The 16596-nt window shown below is 42.1% G+C and overlaps 1 protein-coding gene across 6 annotated transcripts in view; it reads right to left on the bottom strand.

The window, feature by feature from the left end:
- Positions 1–16596, bottom strand: part of LDLRAD4 (low density lipoprotein receptor class A domain containing 4) — a 422279-nt gene that overhangs the window by 348314 nt on the left and 57369 nt on the right. The gene's annotated exons all lie outside the window — the stretch shown is intronic.

The following is a 16596-nucleotide window of genomic DNA, read 5'->3' as shown; positions in this document are numbered from 1 at the left end:
ATTCAACAAAGAAGGCTCACAGTATTCCTTTGCTGGGGTGGCCAACCCCCAGAAACAAAGCACACCTACCTCAGGAGCATTCTTATCAATACCCAGAATTGATCTCCTGGAGTCCCCACTGCTTTGGTCATCATTCCATTTCCTAGTGTCTCCTGAATTGGAAAGATTCCAGATCTCTCTCCAGTGCCCTTTGTTCTCCAGAATTACCAAAGAACAATAAAACTGTAGCCAAAACCAAACAAACAAACAAGAAAAAACCTTCTATCAGGACTGTTGCTCTCCCACAAAGCAGAAGCCAGCTTATTGCTGCCTCATTTACTGCAAAGTAAATCCATGTAATAACCAGAAAACAACGTCCTGCTCAATCAGGAGGAGTAAGCAGAAACCAAGAAATCTGTATCTTCCATGCTTCATGATATTCAATCAATCATGTGGCTCTCTTATGCTCCAATTTCTCTGCCTGGAAGCATGATTTTTAAAAATTTTTCAACACGGCCACTGTAACTTTTGGAGAACTGGACGAGAGAAAACTCACCCCAGGAGTGTCTTCTCTCCCTTCTCAAAATGTATTAGAGATGTCTCATTTCATTTGGCATTGTGAATGGTATCCCAAAGCTGAAAGACTAAAGAATGTTGAGATATTTCTAGACGCTAAAGAGATTTTACAACTCAGGTTTCCCTAACCTGTAGCCATCTCAAGCCAGACAGCAATCTGAATTAGGTGGAGAAACAACACAGTAGAGCACGGCTCACAGATTCACAAATATGCACCAAACCCGTCCAGGGAAAATCTCAGTAACCAACCCACAGGTAATCTATGTTCACATGAAGATGCACTCAACATTGTTACTACTGTTTGCTATATGCTTTTGAAACACTAAGGCAACACCTAAGACCCAGAAAAACATCCAGACTTCAGAAATGCTTTATCATTATCTCCATCCACTCTACCATCCAAATAGCAGACAAATTGCTTCCCGAGGACACGAAATTTCTGAAACCCACAGTCCCTCCTTGTCACTGCTGAGCCCCTGGATGACACACAACAAATACATAAGGACTGGCTATACTGAAAGTACCCAACATCTAACACTTCGTGCTGGTAGCCTAGAGAGGAAAATCTTGTTTCACTGGGACATTTTCCAAAATTTCATCTGATTGGTCAAAAGTAACCTAATCAGCTAGCCCAACAGATTCGGGGGCAATATTCCCAAGGTAAACAGAAAAATCCCTATGTGGGGCACCTGGGTGGCTCAGTGGGTTAAGCCGCTGCCTTCGGCTCAGTCATGATCCCAGGTCCTGGGTTCGAGCCCCACATCGGGCTTTCTGCTCGGCGGGGAGCCTGCTTCCTCCTCTCTCTCTGCCTGCCTCTCTGCCTACTTATGATTTCTCTCTGTCAAATAAATAAATAAAATCTTTAGAAAAATCCCTATGCTATGGCCACTGCTTGGGACTCCTCAGTCTTGAACTCAAAAACAAAAGACACAATTTAAAAAAAAAAAAAAGAAGAAGAAGAAATGTAGGAAAGGGAAGGGAATAGAAAGGAAAGGAATGGAGAAAAAAGAAGAAGGAAAAGAAGGAGTTGTAAGCTTAAGAATGCAGGAGAAAATTACATTGGTCGTGAGATGACACATTTTTATTCCCCAGAAACATTGCTTTGTTAAAATTTAGGAATTCCTAAAGATAAATCACATTTATATTGAATGTGACCCTACTGTTCCTAAGAATCTTAAGATCATAGTTGTCAAGGTTTGGAATAAATCAGCTGCAGTTCAGACCAGGCCAGTCTGCAGAGTTCGCTGTGGAAGTAAGGAAGACCAAGCCTTTGATGAGGTGAAAGGTGCATGAGGGACCTGGAGACCTGAGTCAGGACACTGCTGCTCCATTTACATGCTCTATAACCACATGCAGACCATTACAGCTGTCTGAGCCTCAGCTTCTCCAACTATACAATTCAACTGGTAAAAGGTTTTTGCCAGGACTAATACTTTCTAATTTCAATCAACAAGTATTCAGTTAATTATTTACTGAATGAGTGAATGTGTAAAATGAATGAAAAAACTAAAACTGATTTCGCCTTCAGATGCCCCTCTTGGTGGCAAAGAAAGCTTTGCTGCTTATTATATCATGTATCATTTTGTTTTCGGAGCACAACAGATTGGGCCTCAGTCAGAAAGGTGGAAAACGTTCGTGAACACGGACTGACTGACAGGACAAAGGGAGGGTCAGTGGATATGTATGCCGCTACTCACTCTCTTTGTGAACTATTTTACTGTGACTTAGAGGCCCAAAATCTATCCAATCTGGATAGTCCATTTTAGTTTTGTTTAGGTGTTTACTGCCTGTAAACTAAGAAAATACTTTAAGAGTTTACTTACCCGCAGGAAATTAAAATCCACAGGTGTCACAGCAGATCTGGATCTGGCCCCTGCGTGAGCTAACTTTCTCTCAGAAAACTATGGCGCAGACCAAGGTTTCCAGATTTGCTCACTGGTACTGGCAATGATAGCACTTACATAGACTGTACCCTCTTACATATTTTTTTAAGATTTTATTTATTTATTTGACAGAAAGAGAGCACAAGCAGAGGGAGCCACAGGCAAGAGGGAGAGACAGAAGCAGACTTCCCTGCCAAGCAGGGAGTCCAAATCAGAGCCTGACCCCAGAACCCTGGGATCACGACCTGAACTGAAGGCAGACACCCACCTCTTCTATTTTTATAGGCCTATCTTAGAGGCAAAGGTTTGGTATAAATCGGCTATGATTTAAAAATAGGAATAAGACGTTTTCATTTTTTGTTATACTCGAACTTCTTAGAATATATCCAGTGCTTGACCTCTAATTAGTTTCATATTTCACTAAGTGTTTTGCTGCTACCTACCTACCAATAAGGAGTAGGCCACACAACTGATAGGGAACAACAAAATTCTTTCAGGAAACCCTGATTTGCTTCTTATCAAAAAGGAAAATATGCACAAACTAGTATAGGAATAAGGCACAAAACCATGCCTAAAACAAACCCAAATTCTCTTTGTTAAGAATATCTGTCTGGAGAATGAATAAAGAAGAAGAGAAAAGCAAAGAAATGGAAGCTTTAATAGCTATCAATTCTTCTGGCCAAGCAAAAGTTCTATAGTGTTCTAATGACTTGAGGATTGTTTTATCTAGAGTAAGTTAGATACGTAAAAAGGCGTAAAAAGGCGGATGTTGAGATATAGAAGAATGTTTACAATATAAACAAAATCAGATTAATGAAGAGGCAGCTGCTACAAACTCTCAAACTGACTGTATTAGTCAGGATTCTCCAGAGAAACAAAAGCAGTAGGATACACACACACACACATACACACGCGCACGCACTCAAGAAAGAGAGAGAAAGGGGGTGGAGAGTGAGAGAAGGAAGGAAGGGAAGGAGGGAGGGAGGGGAAAAAACTGATTATGAGGAACTGGTTCACACAATTACAGAGGTTAAGAAATCCCAGGATCTGCCATCTGCAAGCTGCAGATCCAGAAAGTCAGTGGTATAATTCTAGTCTGAGTCTAAAAGCCTGAGAACCAGAAAGCCAATGGGGCAAACCCCAGTTCAAGGACAGGAGACCAATGTCACAGCTGAAGGAGGCAGACAAGAAGCAAAAGGAGTAAATGCATAGTCCTTCACCTTCTGTTCTCTGCAGGCCCTCAGCAGATTGGACGTGTCCACCCACAATGAGGAGGGCAATCTACCAAGTTCACTAACTCAAATGCTAACCTCATCTGGAAACATCCTCACAGACATGCCCAGAGATGTTTAACCTGATCACGTCTTGACCCAGTCAAGTTAACACATACAATTAACCATCACACTGACTACAAACTAAACATTTAAGGCACCCAAAGTATTAACACTTTACTATGAAGAATCATAAACAGAAAGGAATCCCCAGCTCCTCTTTTTCTTCAAGGATCATGGGACCGAGGTCCCTGAGAATCATGGAGAAACAAAGTCACCCATTCTGATGATAAAGAGGAAGGAATGGATGCTCCCATCAACAAAGAGGAGTAGGCATCCACCGTCCAGCCATCCTCAGGAGGACTGAAGTCTTCCACAAGGTTGTCATCCCACCGGCTTTCTAAACCCACCACAACTACCAACGCATAAGAACTACACACCAGGGGCGCCTGGGTGGCTCAGTGGGTTAAAGCCTCTGCTTTCGGCTCAGGTCATGATCCCAGGGTCCTGGGATCGAGCCCCGCATCGGGCTCTCTGCTTGGCAGGGAGCCTGCTTCCTCCTCTCTCTCTGCCTGCCTCTCTGCCTACTTGTGATCTCTGTCTGTCAAATGAAATGAATAAAATCTTTAAAAAAAAAAAAAAAAAAAAAAGAACTACACACCAGATGTGGGAAAGGTGTACACACACAGTCAATAACCAGTCTTGTCCCAGACTGAAAATACAAAATGTTCCAGTGGTTCCCCCAGAGGCTGTTGCACTCTTGTGATCCCCCAACATATGAAAGACTAAAATAAATGTGGTTCTTCTTTAGGTAGGAGGAAGCCTATTTTTGAGAGTGATTCTTCACCCCACCAAATTTCAGCAAGGAAGAGTTCACATTTGGTCATCTGCAATACAGCTGTTATTCTCTCCATGAAAATCCCTAGGGCTCAGGACTGGACACAGCTGGGTCTGCAGGTAAGCAGAGCCCTCTAAAACAGAGACAGATGGACCCCAGATGATTTTGCCAAACTGTCTTCTAGTTTGCCAAGTACTACAATGGGGAACTAGCAATTCTTAATCACAGTCCCTATTTTTATGCTTTCTCCACTAAAAATTAAAGTTCCCAAAAGATGGAGTCAATATTTTTTATTCAATTGTAAATTAAAGACAGATGACAACTCTGAAGAAGGTTTAAAGTTAAGTAATTAGACAATTAATCAGCCAACTAACAGTATGAAATCTCACTCATATTTACACATTTATGAATCCTTGAATGTGCTGCAATCTACGATACTCTATTAATCCCTTCCAACAGTGTAAGAGTCATCAGAAATCCTATTATATGCCTCATGTAATCTCTCATTCCCTCAGCTTATTCATCTATGCAATCGATACAAATGAGGAAACAAACATGATGTAAGTCCCTAAGAAGTAAACCATTAGAACTCAACAGAATAATACTATTCAAGCTCAGAGCATTTTCAAAACAACTACCAAATAGGTCTAGTGTTGGGATTCTTACAGTAATGTGGAAATTACCAACCAGGGGAACATTCTCAATTGTTGCAAAGCAGAACACAGCTCAAGTTCCTGGTGAGGTTCTAAAGGCCCCCAACTGCCAAAAGGCCTCCAAAGGCTTGGATGATGCTGTTACCATAGTGTTTTTGCTCTTTTGCCAAAGCTCCATATTTGCTCATTTTTATTTTTTTCTTGGTGGTGTTTTAAATGTTTCTGTGTAGGACAGTGGTATTAGTAGGTCTTAACCTCTTTGTTAGTGTCACCAAAGAACAGAAAGTACAGTCTACTGCCAAAACTGGTAGATCTGTTACTATGGCGCATTTTTCATTTGTAGTCATGATATTATGCAGATTACTTTATAGATTCCTTTATGGATCCTTTTTGCTAAAATTACCAAAATTGTATCATCAACAATATTTCAGTATGAAATAGCCAAAGCTGTATATTTGGTCCTATCTAAAATTTTACTTTGCTGTAAAATTGACATAATTCTAATGTAAACCATTCTATTATGGATGTCCAAAGTAAATCTTTCAATTTCAATAAGCTTTTGTCCTTTAAACAGATATGGAACAGACTTTATTGAAGTAATTTGGGCTAACATGATGGAAGGTGGTTAAAAAGAGATCATTTCACTTTAACCATCTGAAATTGAGGTTGGAGCATATGCCCATTTTATTCTGGTTTATATTCTACATACAGTTAGTTGAAGAATTATAAAACTTCTGTTTTATCAATTTAAAAAACCCCACAGAATACATTAGAATTGCTACATAAGTAAATCTTTGTTCAAAACGTGGGAGGACCATAAATTGATAAATTATTCCCATTCTACCTTTTACATGGAATACAGTAATCATTTTTGAAGATAATGATAATAGTACCTGGTCATTTATCTGATAGCTTCTAGGTCTACGCTAGATTTTCTAAAAACTCTAGAAACTCAGGTTATTATACTAAAACTAGCTTGATAGGTACATTTTGCTTTAATCTCTTTGCCTCCTTTGATATAAAGTTTTTAACATTTTTCTCTGCACTAAACCAATGTCACCAGAGTTTCTTTAGTTGATCTTCTATTAATTATTCTTAATTTCAGGAAGCTTATATTAATTACTGACATTTTCTCTGAAATAAATATTCAACTATCTGATTTTAACTTAGACTAAGTCCACTCATAATGTGTTTCTCTCTCCACTCACCCATACTAAGTTCTACACGAAATCAGAATAGTAATAATAATAATTTGAGCACCACCCCCCTCATAATGTGAGAGCAGATGGTTGAGAAAATGTAAAAGCCCCCTCAACAGAGTCAAATCATCACAGCCAGGGCGTGAGACAAGAATGTAAATGAGGATACACAGGCCAAGAGTAGACTGTTTACCCAAAAAAATGTCGCCACCCCCTCACCCACTTTCCAAAGTAAAGCAAGAACTCATTTCTCACATCTGTATATCAAATTCAATCCAGGAGATATAGAACATAAAACCCATTTTATCCTTTTCTTTGGTTCTGTATTAATAAAGTAATATTCATTAAAATGCATTTTTAAAAGAAGATTGATTACAAAGCTTTTGAGTGTTCCCAATTTCTAATGGCAGAATATCAACAAGGAAATTTTTTCAACTGAATTTAGAGATGGAGTGAAATTCTTTTTTTTCCAGCTTTATTAAGGTATGATTAACAAATGTGGTAAAATTCTCTTTTTTTAAAGATTTTATTTATTTATTTATTTGTCAGAGAGAGAGAGAGAGAAAGGCACAAGCAGCGGGAGCAGCAGGAAGAGGGAGAAGCAGGCTCCCTGCTGAGCAAGGAGCCTGATGTGGGACTCCATTCCAGGACCCTGAGATCATGAACTGAGACGAAGACAGATGCTTAACCAACTGAGCCACCCAGTCTTCCCTGGGGTAACATCCCTAAAATTTCTTCTAGACAGTTACAGGAAGAAGACAAGATACTATGTTAGGGGATTTTGAAACCAGGAGTTCATGGGCAAAATCACCTACATTGAAGGTTGACTATAATATACACTATCTGAAATAATTTTTTTTTTTTAGATGATACATATGAGAGTAAGTGTGACTGCAACAGGCCTTAAGGCATCCAGGTATAGACAGAAAATGCTCTGGGTAATGGATATACCAAGGGGAAAATCTCTAAGGCTCACTGATGAGGTAAAAGGATGCACAGTACTAAATATTAAAGCTTAACAACTGTTTTCAGACAACTCAAGAGACAGACAAAAACTTGGCAACAGAGCAGATGATCATCATTATTATAAGACAAAGAAAGTTATCTATTTACGGCCTCCATGCCCTTTTTATTTTATTTTTTTTAAGATTTTATTTATTTATTTGACAGAGATCACAAGTAGGCAGAGAGGCAGGGAGAGAGAGAAAGGAGGAAGCAGGCTCCCCGCTGAGCAGAGAGCCTGATGCGGGGCTCCATCCCAGGACCCTAGGATCATGACCCAAGCTGAAGGCAGAGGCTCTCCATGCCCTTTTTAGAAGTCCTGCTCTCCTACTGGTTCTACACCTTTGTGATGATCTTGCCACAGGTTGATGACAGCCAAATCTGCATCTTGTTGTCACGCCCTCTCCTCACCTCAGGCTACTGTCTAACTGACCTCTAGCAAACAGCCCACAGATGTTCTACAGACATGCCAGTCAAGAAATCTCACCCTGGGTGAGCTCCATCTCCTAGGCTGCCTGTCTCTGCCCATACCATCTTCTCGTTTACCCAAGGCTGGAGCACAAAAGTTATTCTGGAATCCACATTTGCTCCATGGGCACACCCAAGGCCTCGCCACTCTAGGTCCTCTTCTCTGTCACTGCTGCCTAGGGCAAGCCTTTACATTTCTTCCCTGGAAAGGCCCCCATGCTATTCTTTCTGGCTGATCTTAGTTTCTGTCTCTCCCCTCCATTCACTCCTACCCATGGCCACCAGACTCAACTTCCCTAAACACATATTTAATTTCATCATCTTCCCTGAAAAGCCCAAAATGGGGTTCCCCATGCTACAGGATAATCTATGCACCACATCCAAATACTTTATGGTCTGGTCCCAACTTCCTTTTCCAACCTATCTCTATTTCTTGCCTTCCTTCTCAAGCACCCTATATCCCAACCACATTTCCACTCTCCTAACACACTATGAATTTTCCCACATCCATGCATTTGTGTGAGACTTTCCCAGTGCTCAGAATGCTCTCCCCTTACATTTGCCCACCTAGAAAACTAGAGTTCATGGTTTAAGACCTACTTTAAATGTCACCACCTCTGTGAGTATACCAACAAACTTTCCTAGATGGGTATACAAGATATCTCTGCTCTGGGTCCCCTCGGCACAACATGCTGAGGACATGTCACCATGGACTATGACTAAGGACGTGTTGTGGATCTCCTCAATCAGATCATGTGTCCCTCTGTAAAGCAGGACTTGCTTCCCATTCATCTTTGTGCCCAAGTCCTCTTCAGAATGCACAGCTCTACAGATGTGTCTTAAAGATAGATTTTATCACAAACAGCTGATTATTTTCCCACTGCTCCTTTTCCAACAACTGCTTTGTCTCAGTGACTGATAAACATCTGCATACTTTTGAAAGCCCAAGTTTGCCCTGATGTTCGTAGCAGCATTATTCACAACAGCCAAAAGGTAGAAGCAAGCCAAGGGTCCAACAATGGACAAAAGGATAAACAAAATGTAGTATACACACATAATGTAATATTACCAGCCTTAAAAGAGGAAGAAAATTCTGACACATGCTACAACATGAGTGAACCCTGAGAACACCACGCTAAGTAAAATAAGCCAGTCACAAAAACACAAAGACTGTATGATGCCACTTACATGAGGAACCTAGTCAAGTTCATAGAGACAAGAGAATGGTGGTTGCCAGGGGCTAGGGGCAGAAAGCAGGAGGAATGGGGAGTTAGTGTTTAATGGGTATAGAGTTCTAAGTTTTTCAAGATGATGGTTGGTGGTGATGGTTGCAGAACAATGAAAATGTATTTAATGCCACTGAACTGTACACTTAAAATGGTTAAAACATACTGTTTTCCATAGCAGCTATGCCATTTTTCATTCCCACCAGCTATGCAAAAGGTTCCAAATTCTCCAACTTATATACATTTTACCACAATTTAAAGAAGAAGAAGAAGAAGAAAAAGAAGGAGGAGGAGGAGGAGAAGAACCTGGGTGGCTCAGTCAGTTAAGCGTCCAACTCTTGATCTCAGCTCAGATCTTGATCTCAGGGTCAAGAGTTTAAGCCCCATTTTGGGCTCCACACCGGGTGTGGAGCCTACTTAAAAAGAAAAAAAAAAAAAAAAAAAAAAAAAAGAGGAGCAGAAGTTTGGGAACCAATTAAAGGTGAAAAAATAGGTAACTAGGGGAGCCTGGGTGGCTTAGTTGGTTAAGCATCTGCCTTCAGCTGAGGTCATGGTCCCAGGGTCCTGGCATCGAGCCCCGCATCGGGCTCCTTGCTCAGCGGGAAGCCTGCTTCTCCCTCTCCCTCTCCTCCTGCTTGTGTTCCCTCCCTTGCTGCCTCTCTCTTTGTCAAATATAATCTTGGAAAAAAAAAAAAAAAGTAAGTAACCTATCACAATCCTAAATGGTAAAAATTTCTTTTAATAATGACTCAAAAGCACCATTATATCTTACAAAGCACTAAAAAACATTTCACAAACCCACCTGGCCCTGTGAAACAACTCTTTCTCAAATGATCCAAGAATCTCAGGACGTTTTCTTATTTTTATATCTCACATGTGGCAGTTGCCAGACTAAACACCATAGGAAGTAGAACTCCCTGCCCAGTCACTGTACTGGGTAAACGCAGCTCAACCCAAGTCTTAAAGTAAAGAAAGCCAAGGCATTATATTCTTGGAATATAACAGCACAGGGAAAATACTAGAACAGAACAGAACCTACATAATAGGCAGCAACTTAGGAACTTTTAAAAAAGTTAATGCAAACTCAAGCCAGAGAGGGTTTAGGATGAGTACTTCCCTGCCCCAAATGCCCCATCTCCAAAGTGCTGCTGTGGAAGACAGACAAGTGGCTGCTGTAACTGACAAGCCCGTCAATATTATGGTTTCCTGGCTCCTGTAGTTCTACCTGTGAACTCAACAGAACAACTTCTGTTCCCAAGTGGAAGGTGTAGCCCAGGCAGTGTACCACTGCTGACCTGGCCTGGCCTGGCACTCTCTCCTACATGATCACTGGGAGCTGTAATGCTCTGTATTTGTAAATTATCTGTACACTCATTCAGCAATCTTGTCTCCCGAATGAGACTGGTCCAGTTAGACTGAAGGCACTGAAGCGGAGCACCACTGAGCAGCCCCAAAGCCCACAGCGTGTTGTGGAAACGGACACGAAGCACCCTCGTTGCTTGAATGTTTCCTCCACCGTATCCAAAGAGGTGAATCCCCTGACTTCCCTGTCATAATCTCCAGGTGTAGAAAATGTGGAGTACCATAGCCAAGTAGATCCCAGGAAAAGAAGGAGAAACCATTAAATGTCAGGCTGAATCCATACAGACCCCAGACATCCTGTGAGCAGCAGGCACCTCTCCCGAGCACTGAGCTTGCAGAGTTAACCAAGCATTGCCAAAAGGCCTTCAGCAGAAATCATCTCTGACACAAAAACAAGTATTACATGAAGTTCAAGAAAAAAGCCACAAAGCAAAATCCCAATGGAAACTTCCAGCAGTCCCTTTTTGTGTTGTTAGGTTAAACAATTTATAACTGGACCCCTCTCCTCCCTCTGCCTGTCCTCTTTATTCCAGTAGACATCTTCCTCTGCCCACATTCATTACATTTCCAAAATGATTTTTCTTTTTTTTTTTTTTAAAGATTTTTTTAATTTGTTTATTGGACAGAGAGAGATCACAAGTAGGCAGAGAGGCAGGCAGAGAGAGAGGAGGAAGCAGGCTTCCCACCAAGGAAAGAGCCCGATGTGGGGCTCAATCCCAGGACCCTGGGATCATGACCTGAGCCGAAGGCAGAGGCTTTAACCCTCTGAGCCACCCAGGCGCCCCCCAAAATGATTTTTCCAAGTTAAATGAACTTCACATCTTATGCTCTGCTGCAAATGCTCTTAACCTTTTTTAGAGGTCAAAATCTTACTGAGAATCCCATCAAAGCCCTCTGGCTTTCTCTGCAGGAACAGGCACAATTTCAAGGAATTCACATATGTCCTGGGTCCCCTGGAGGTTAAAAACCTCTGTCGCAGTGGCTGCTTCCTTCCATCTCCTTTCTACATTGAATTTGAGAAGCACTTGGCAACCTACCTCTATTTGTGAAAATTATGTAACGAACAAATTTCAAGAATCCATAAGGACTTCTTTTGATGGCGTGGCCCATCCACCCCACTGATATCAAAACTCTAAGGGGAAGTCACCTCACATAAGCTCAAGACGTTCAGCCAGTCTGACACACAGCAGTCCTGAAGGACGACTCCCTCACAGATTATGATACCTGCTCCCAGTGATCGCCCTCACACATGGACCAATGTGACTTTGTGGGGACCGCTGAGACTCAGTCTGTTACAATTGGCATCGGTTGCCACCGGCAAGTCATCACAAGAACCTGACCTTGGTAAGCACATTTTACACTTGAGTGCTATTCATCCGGGTGACACCAAGCGGGGGTTGGGGAGGCAGGAAGACAGACAGTGACAGTGCCAGAGCGTGCTGCCAGGCACTGCCCCCCATCCCACAGGCTGCAGAAGCTGCCTCACCCACACAGAGAGACTGAGCCTGCAAAGCCAAATTTCTGAGCTGCTGCTGAGACTCCCATAAAAAGCAATGCTATTTCTAACCTCCCTCACCATGGAAAAATACACATGCCACCAAGCAACCCAGAATCTCTGGAAGGTTTATTTTTATACTCTTCCCCACGCCCCCTACCCTTACCTCCCCCACAAAATTTTTAGGTGGAAAATTTGCTAGCTTTTTAGCAGTTTGACACTACTGTGCTAGCCATGGGCTGACGAAACTGCAAGCATGTTTGATTTTAAAGCAAAAATGAAAAGGTATTTTTCTGATACAGTTCTGAATGAGTCTACTTTAAGAAAATGATATAGTCTAATAATAGAAGGACACAATCCAACAAATAGGCAAAGAAAATTCCCAAGTTCCCAGACCACAGACAGAAATAACGGCGCTAACAAGGTTCTCTTCGCTATCTCTAAAAGTGGCGCTCCTGCTTGCTCCAGTTTCTCTTCACACTGTTGATCTTTCCTAGTTCAAACAGGGTGCAAAACATCCCTGATGCCCTTGTGGAGTTTGGATTTTTCTTTTGCTGCTCTTACCCTTAAAGAATGAAGGGAAAGCAGTGAGATGGACTTCAGATCTGAGTCCCCTGACACTGTGTATACGGGTAGGCAGAAGGGAGGAAGGAAGAAGAGGAAAGAGAGTTAAGGGGGGAAGCAGGAGGGTCTGAATGAGGATTCGAGAACCCAAAAATTCTTTCAGAAGCCAACGGGCAACCCAGAACTAGTCAACCTGGCATCTGTCCCGGGACTCCTCCCAATGGGAACTTTGGTGTCACTTCCCTAATGGCAAACTAGAAGGCCAGGAGGCACCAACCCACCACTAACTGGCTTCTCGTACATACAGGAAGTTTTAGTGTCACCTCTGAATGACCCTAACCTACCTATAAAGCAGAGTTTTAATCCTGCTACAAGTTAGGGAACCTCCAGCACAATATGGTCATTTACACCATAGCTCCAAATGTTTTTTTTTTATCACATTTTCACAGTTTAATCTGGTTTATTATACATGCCAAGGAAATATCTGGAGAAAATAAGCCTTGCTTTATTTACCAGTATAGAAGGCAGGGACCTACACTCAAAGGTGTCCCTTCTCCCAGCACTACTGAGCCTCTTTGAGTTTCCTTAAAAGTTTAAATTTCATGCAAAGCCAGGAAGTTCAGGTTAGGGATGTATGGCTAGCATCTAAAGTTTTTTTTTTTTTTTATATTTTATTCATTTATTTGCCAGAGAGAGAGAGAGCACAAGCAAGAGGTGCAGCAGAGGGAGAAGGAGAAGAAAGCTCCTTGCTGAGCAGGGAGCCGGAAGCAGGGCTCAGTCCCAGGACCCTGAGATCATGACCTGAGCCAAAGCAGAGGCTTAACCAACTGAGCCACCCAGGTGCCCCTAAGGTTATTTTTTTTTAAGATTTTATTTTATTTATTTGACAGAGAGATCACAAGTAGGTAGAGAGGCAGGCAGAGAGAGAGGGAAGCAGGCTCCCCCCCTGAGCAGAGAGCCCCATGCGGGGCTCCATCCCAGGATGCTGAGATCATAACCTGAACTGAAGGCAGAGGCTTAAACCACTGAGCCACCCAGGCGCCCCCTAAGGTTATTTTTTAATGCTGGAGCATCTCCCCACTGGGACCACAGGTCTTACACAGAAGACTTTCACACTGCTTCCTGTTCCTCACCATCTACTTCTGATCCTTTAAGGACCTTAAAGGAAACCAAAAGAGAGGTGGGATTTTCCCCATCTGAACCTTTCTTATTTGTGCCGAGAGCCAACCAGATCTAAGTCTGAGGTTTTTCTCATAACAAGGACAGGAAATGGTGTGGAAAGCTTGAATTAATTATTTCTTGCCCTACATCCTAGAAGAAATATGTTCAGTCAAGTCACTAGCACCACATTCCACCACACCTGGCTCCAGCAAGAAGATGCCTCATGAAATTCCTCAGCACACCCCCTCACCCTGAAAGAGGACAGAGAGATCCATGCCTCTGCTCCCTCTTTTCCTCTGATCCTGCCAACACATGGTCCCTGGATAAGAACTAGCATTTGGATGGCAAATACTGACATTTTATGCAACTCCTACTGTGCATGAATGCTGAATTAGGCAATCTCACAATAAGTCCACAAGATAAATATTACCCCATTTAAAGACGAGAAAAGCCGAGATCCAGAGAGGCTCAGGACTTGTTAGAGTAGAACAGTGAAGGAAAGTGGCAAGGACAGAATTTGAGGCAAACCCGTGTTTCCAACTACACCTTACAAATGTGAGGCAGCCAAGAAGTATGTGTCTTTAAATTTATCGAGGAGGTCACAATTGTAAATTTTAAAATACATTTAATAACAACCTAAACATGGTAACCCAACCCTGTTTTAGAACCAAGTCCAAAAAAATCCACTGTACAGTAAGAGAGGCACATGCTGCAATTCGTGCAAACATCCAGACCTCCTTGGGCTTTCCCAGCCCAGCAGTTGGAGCAGAGTTGTAAGGCCACCTGTCCATCTTATCAGCCCTTAGGAATGTCTCACAGTCCAGCTGTGAGCTTCGAGAGACAGAATTTTACAAGTAACAGTGCAAATATAAATTCCAGGACAGTCAGCTGTAAACCTATTTTAGAGGTGTGAAAGTTCTTGCAACACCTCAGAATCCAAGTATGGTGCCTGAAAATGGCCTGAGAGGCACAAAGCAACATGCAGGTTTGCAGAAAGGGATCTGTTCTTTAGCCATTCTAATGTTCATAAGGAGCAACATAGCCTTGTATTTCATTTAAAATCCATATACAGTAACGTAGTCAAGAAAAAGATTTCCATCACGAATTTTGAAAGTTGCTGAAAATAACTGACAGAATGAGGTAACCCCATATATGGTGGGAAATCGGGTTCTTACGGAACTTGCAAGTATATTTCTACTTTTGTCACAATTCTGTAAATCGAGCTGCACGGTCCCGCGGTATTTCAGTTATCCAGTAAAATTCTATTTGAGGATGGCTTTAGTTTTTGGTGGGTAAGGTTAAAGGAGATTCTATCCGAGATGATGAAAGAGTACCCAAACAGTGCCCACACTCTCTTCAGCACTGGGAGAGATGGGTTGCTGCCCCCCACCTTAAGCCGGTGGTGGGCATGCCAAATTATGGAAGAAAAACAGCACAATTCATCAACACTCACCAAGTAATGGGCGCCTGGGTGGCTCAGTTGGTTAAGTGTCTGACTCAGGAAAGAAACACATACGGACTGCATTCTCTCACCAACAGAGAGGAATTGCACCCAACGTGGACCTAGAGTGTGTGTGACTTGTTATATACCGCAGGCTTCGTAGCAACTACAATTTTAGGAAGGCTCCAAACTGTGAAAAGTCCATTTAAATTCAAGGGTCTGTGCACCTCAGGGAGGAAGCACATTAAATCACTCCAATTGCCCCATCTACTTCCAACTGCAACCATAAATAAAAAGTCTGGATATGCTCTGAGAGAGCATCCAGAGTGGGACTCTGCATCAATTCATTTCATTTGACAAAAGTTTTACTGAACTCCTCCCTTACACCAGGCACCGCTTTAGGCCCTGGGGGGTGGGAGAGGGGGGTGGTGAACTGCAGGAGGGAAGGAGGGAAGATTCTTGCCCTTATAAAGTTTATAGTCTAGTAAAAACTTGGAATAAACAATGAGTCATACCTGGCACATTAAAATTTAGGAAAAAGTTGCACCTTATATTTTATAGAATTTCTTACTTCCCTGACAACTCTCATGTATTTCTTCATTTAATGTTCCCCATAGACTGGCGATTAGGCAGAACAAGAATCACTAAAATCAATTAAGAGTTGACCAAATAGAGGCACTGAGAGGTGAAGGGGTATGCCTAAAGTAAAAACCTGGCAGTGGGCAAGCTGAGGGAGGGTAGGCTTCTCCTGGTACCCTCCCAGCACCTTCGATGACTATCCCTCCAAGGGCCGACTCTAAATGTGTCTTTGGGTCTGAGGATGTCCAGAGATGACCAAAATACACAGCTTCTCCTAAGCTTCTCGTTCCAGATAACCCTGTGCTTCTCCTTCCAGATAACCCTGTGCCCAGCCACTTACACCCACTCTCCAAAACATCAACACACAGGCACACAAATGTAAAACCGAATGCAGTAAATTAGGAAGTCAACCCCCTCTTCACAATAACAAACCACACGTGCTACCAGTACAGAGAAAGAAAAACCTGTCCACCTGATGTTACAACAGCTAAGAAAGAGAAAGGAACTAGTATTTATTTAATGTATGCTATATGCCAGAGGCTGTTTTAAGTAGGATGGCTCCTTTATTTCTCATGGCAATACCATCATGATCCCCATCTTCTGAAGTAGGAAATCAAACAAAACACAGAATTTAGAATGACAAATAAAGAATCCCATTTCCCACTGATCTTAAATGTTTGTAAGTATCTGGGCATTAAATGCTCAGGCTCAGCAACAAACAAGCTGAATAGTAAGATTATTCTTTTTTTCCAGTAAATCTAGAAATATGTGTTTTATATACATTCACAGCTCAAGGTGAATTACAAACAAAAAAGAAAAGTCCACATTTAAGCTGATATCATGCATCCCTCCTACGGGAAAAAGTTAAATTAGTAAGATAGTTTTTGTGCCTAGAAATT

This window comes from Lutra lutra, chromosome 12 (assembly GCF_902655055.1).
Source record: "Lutra lutra chromosome 12, mLutLut1.2, whole genome shotgun sequence".
In the NCBI taxonomy this organism is placed as follows: Eukaryota; Metazoa; Chordata; class Mammalia; order Carnivora; family Mustelidae; genus Lutra; species Lutra lutra.
The sequence above is the reverse complement of the archived record's forward strand: the minus strand, read 5'-3'. Positions and strand labels throughout refer to the sequence as shown.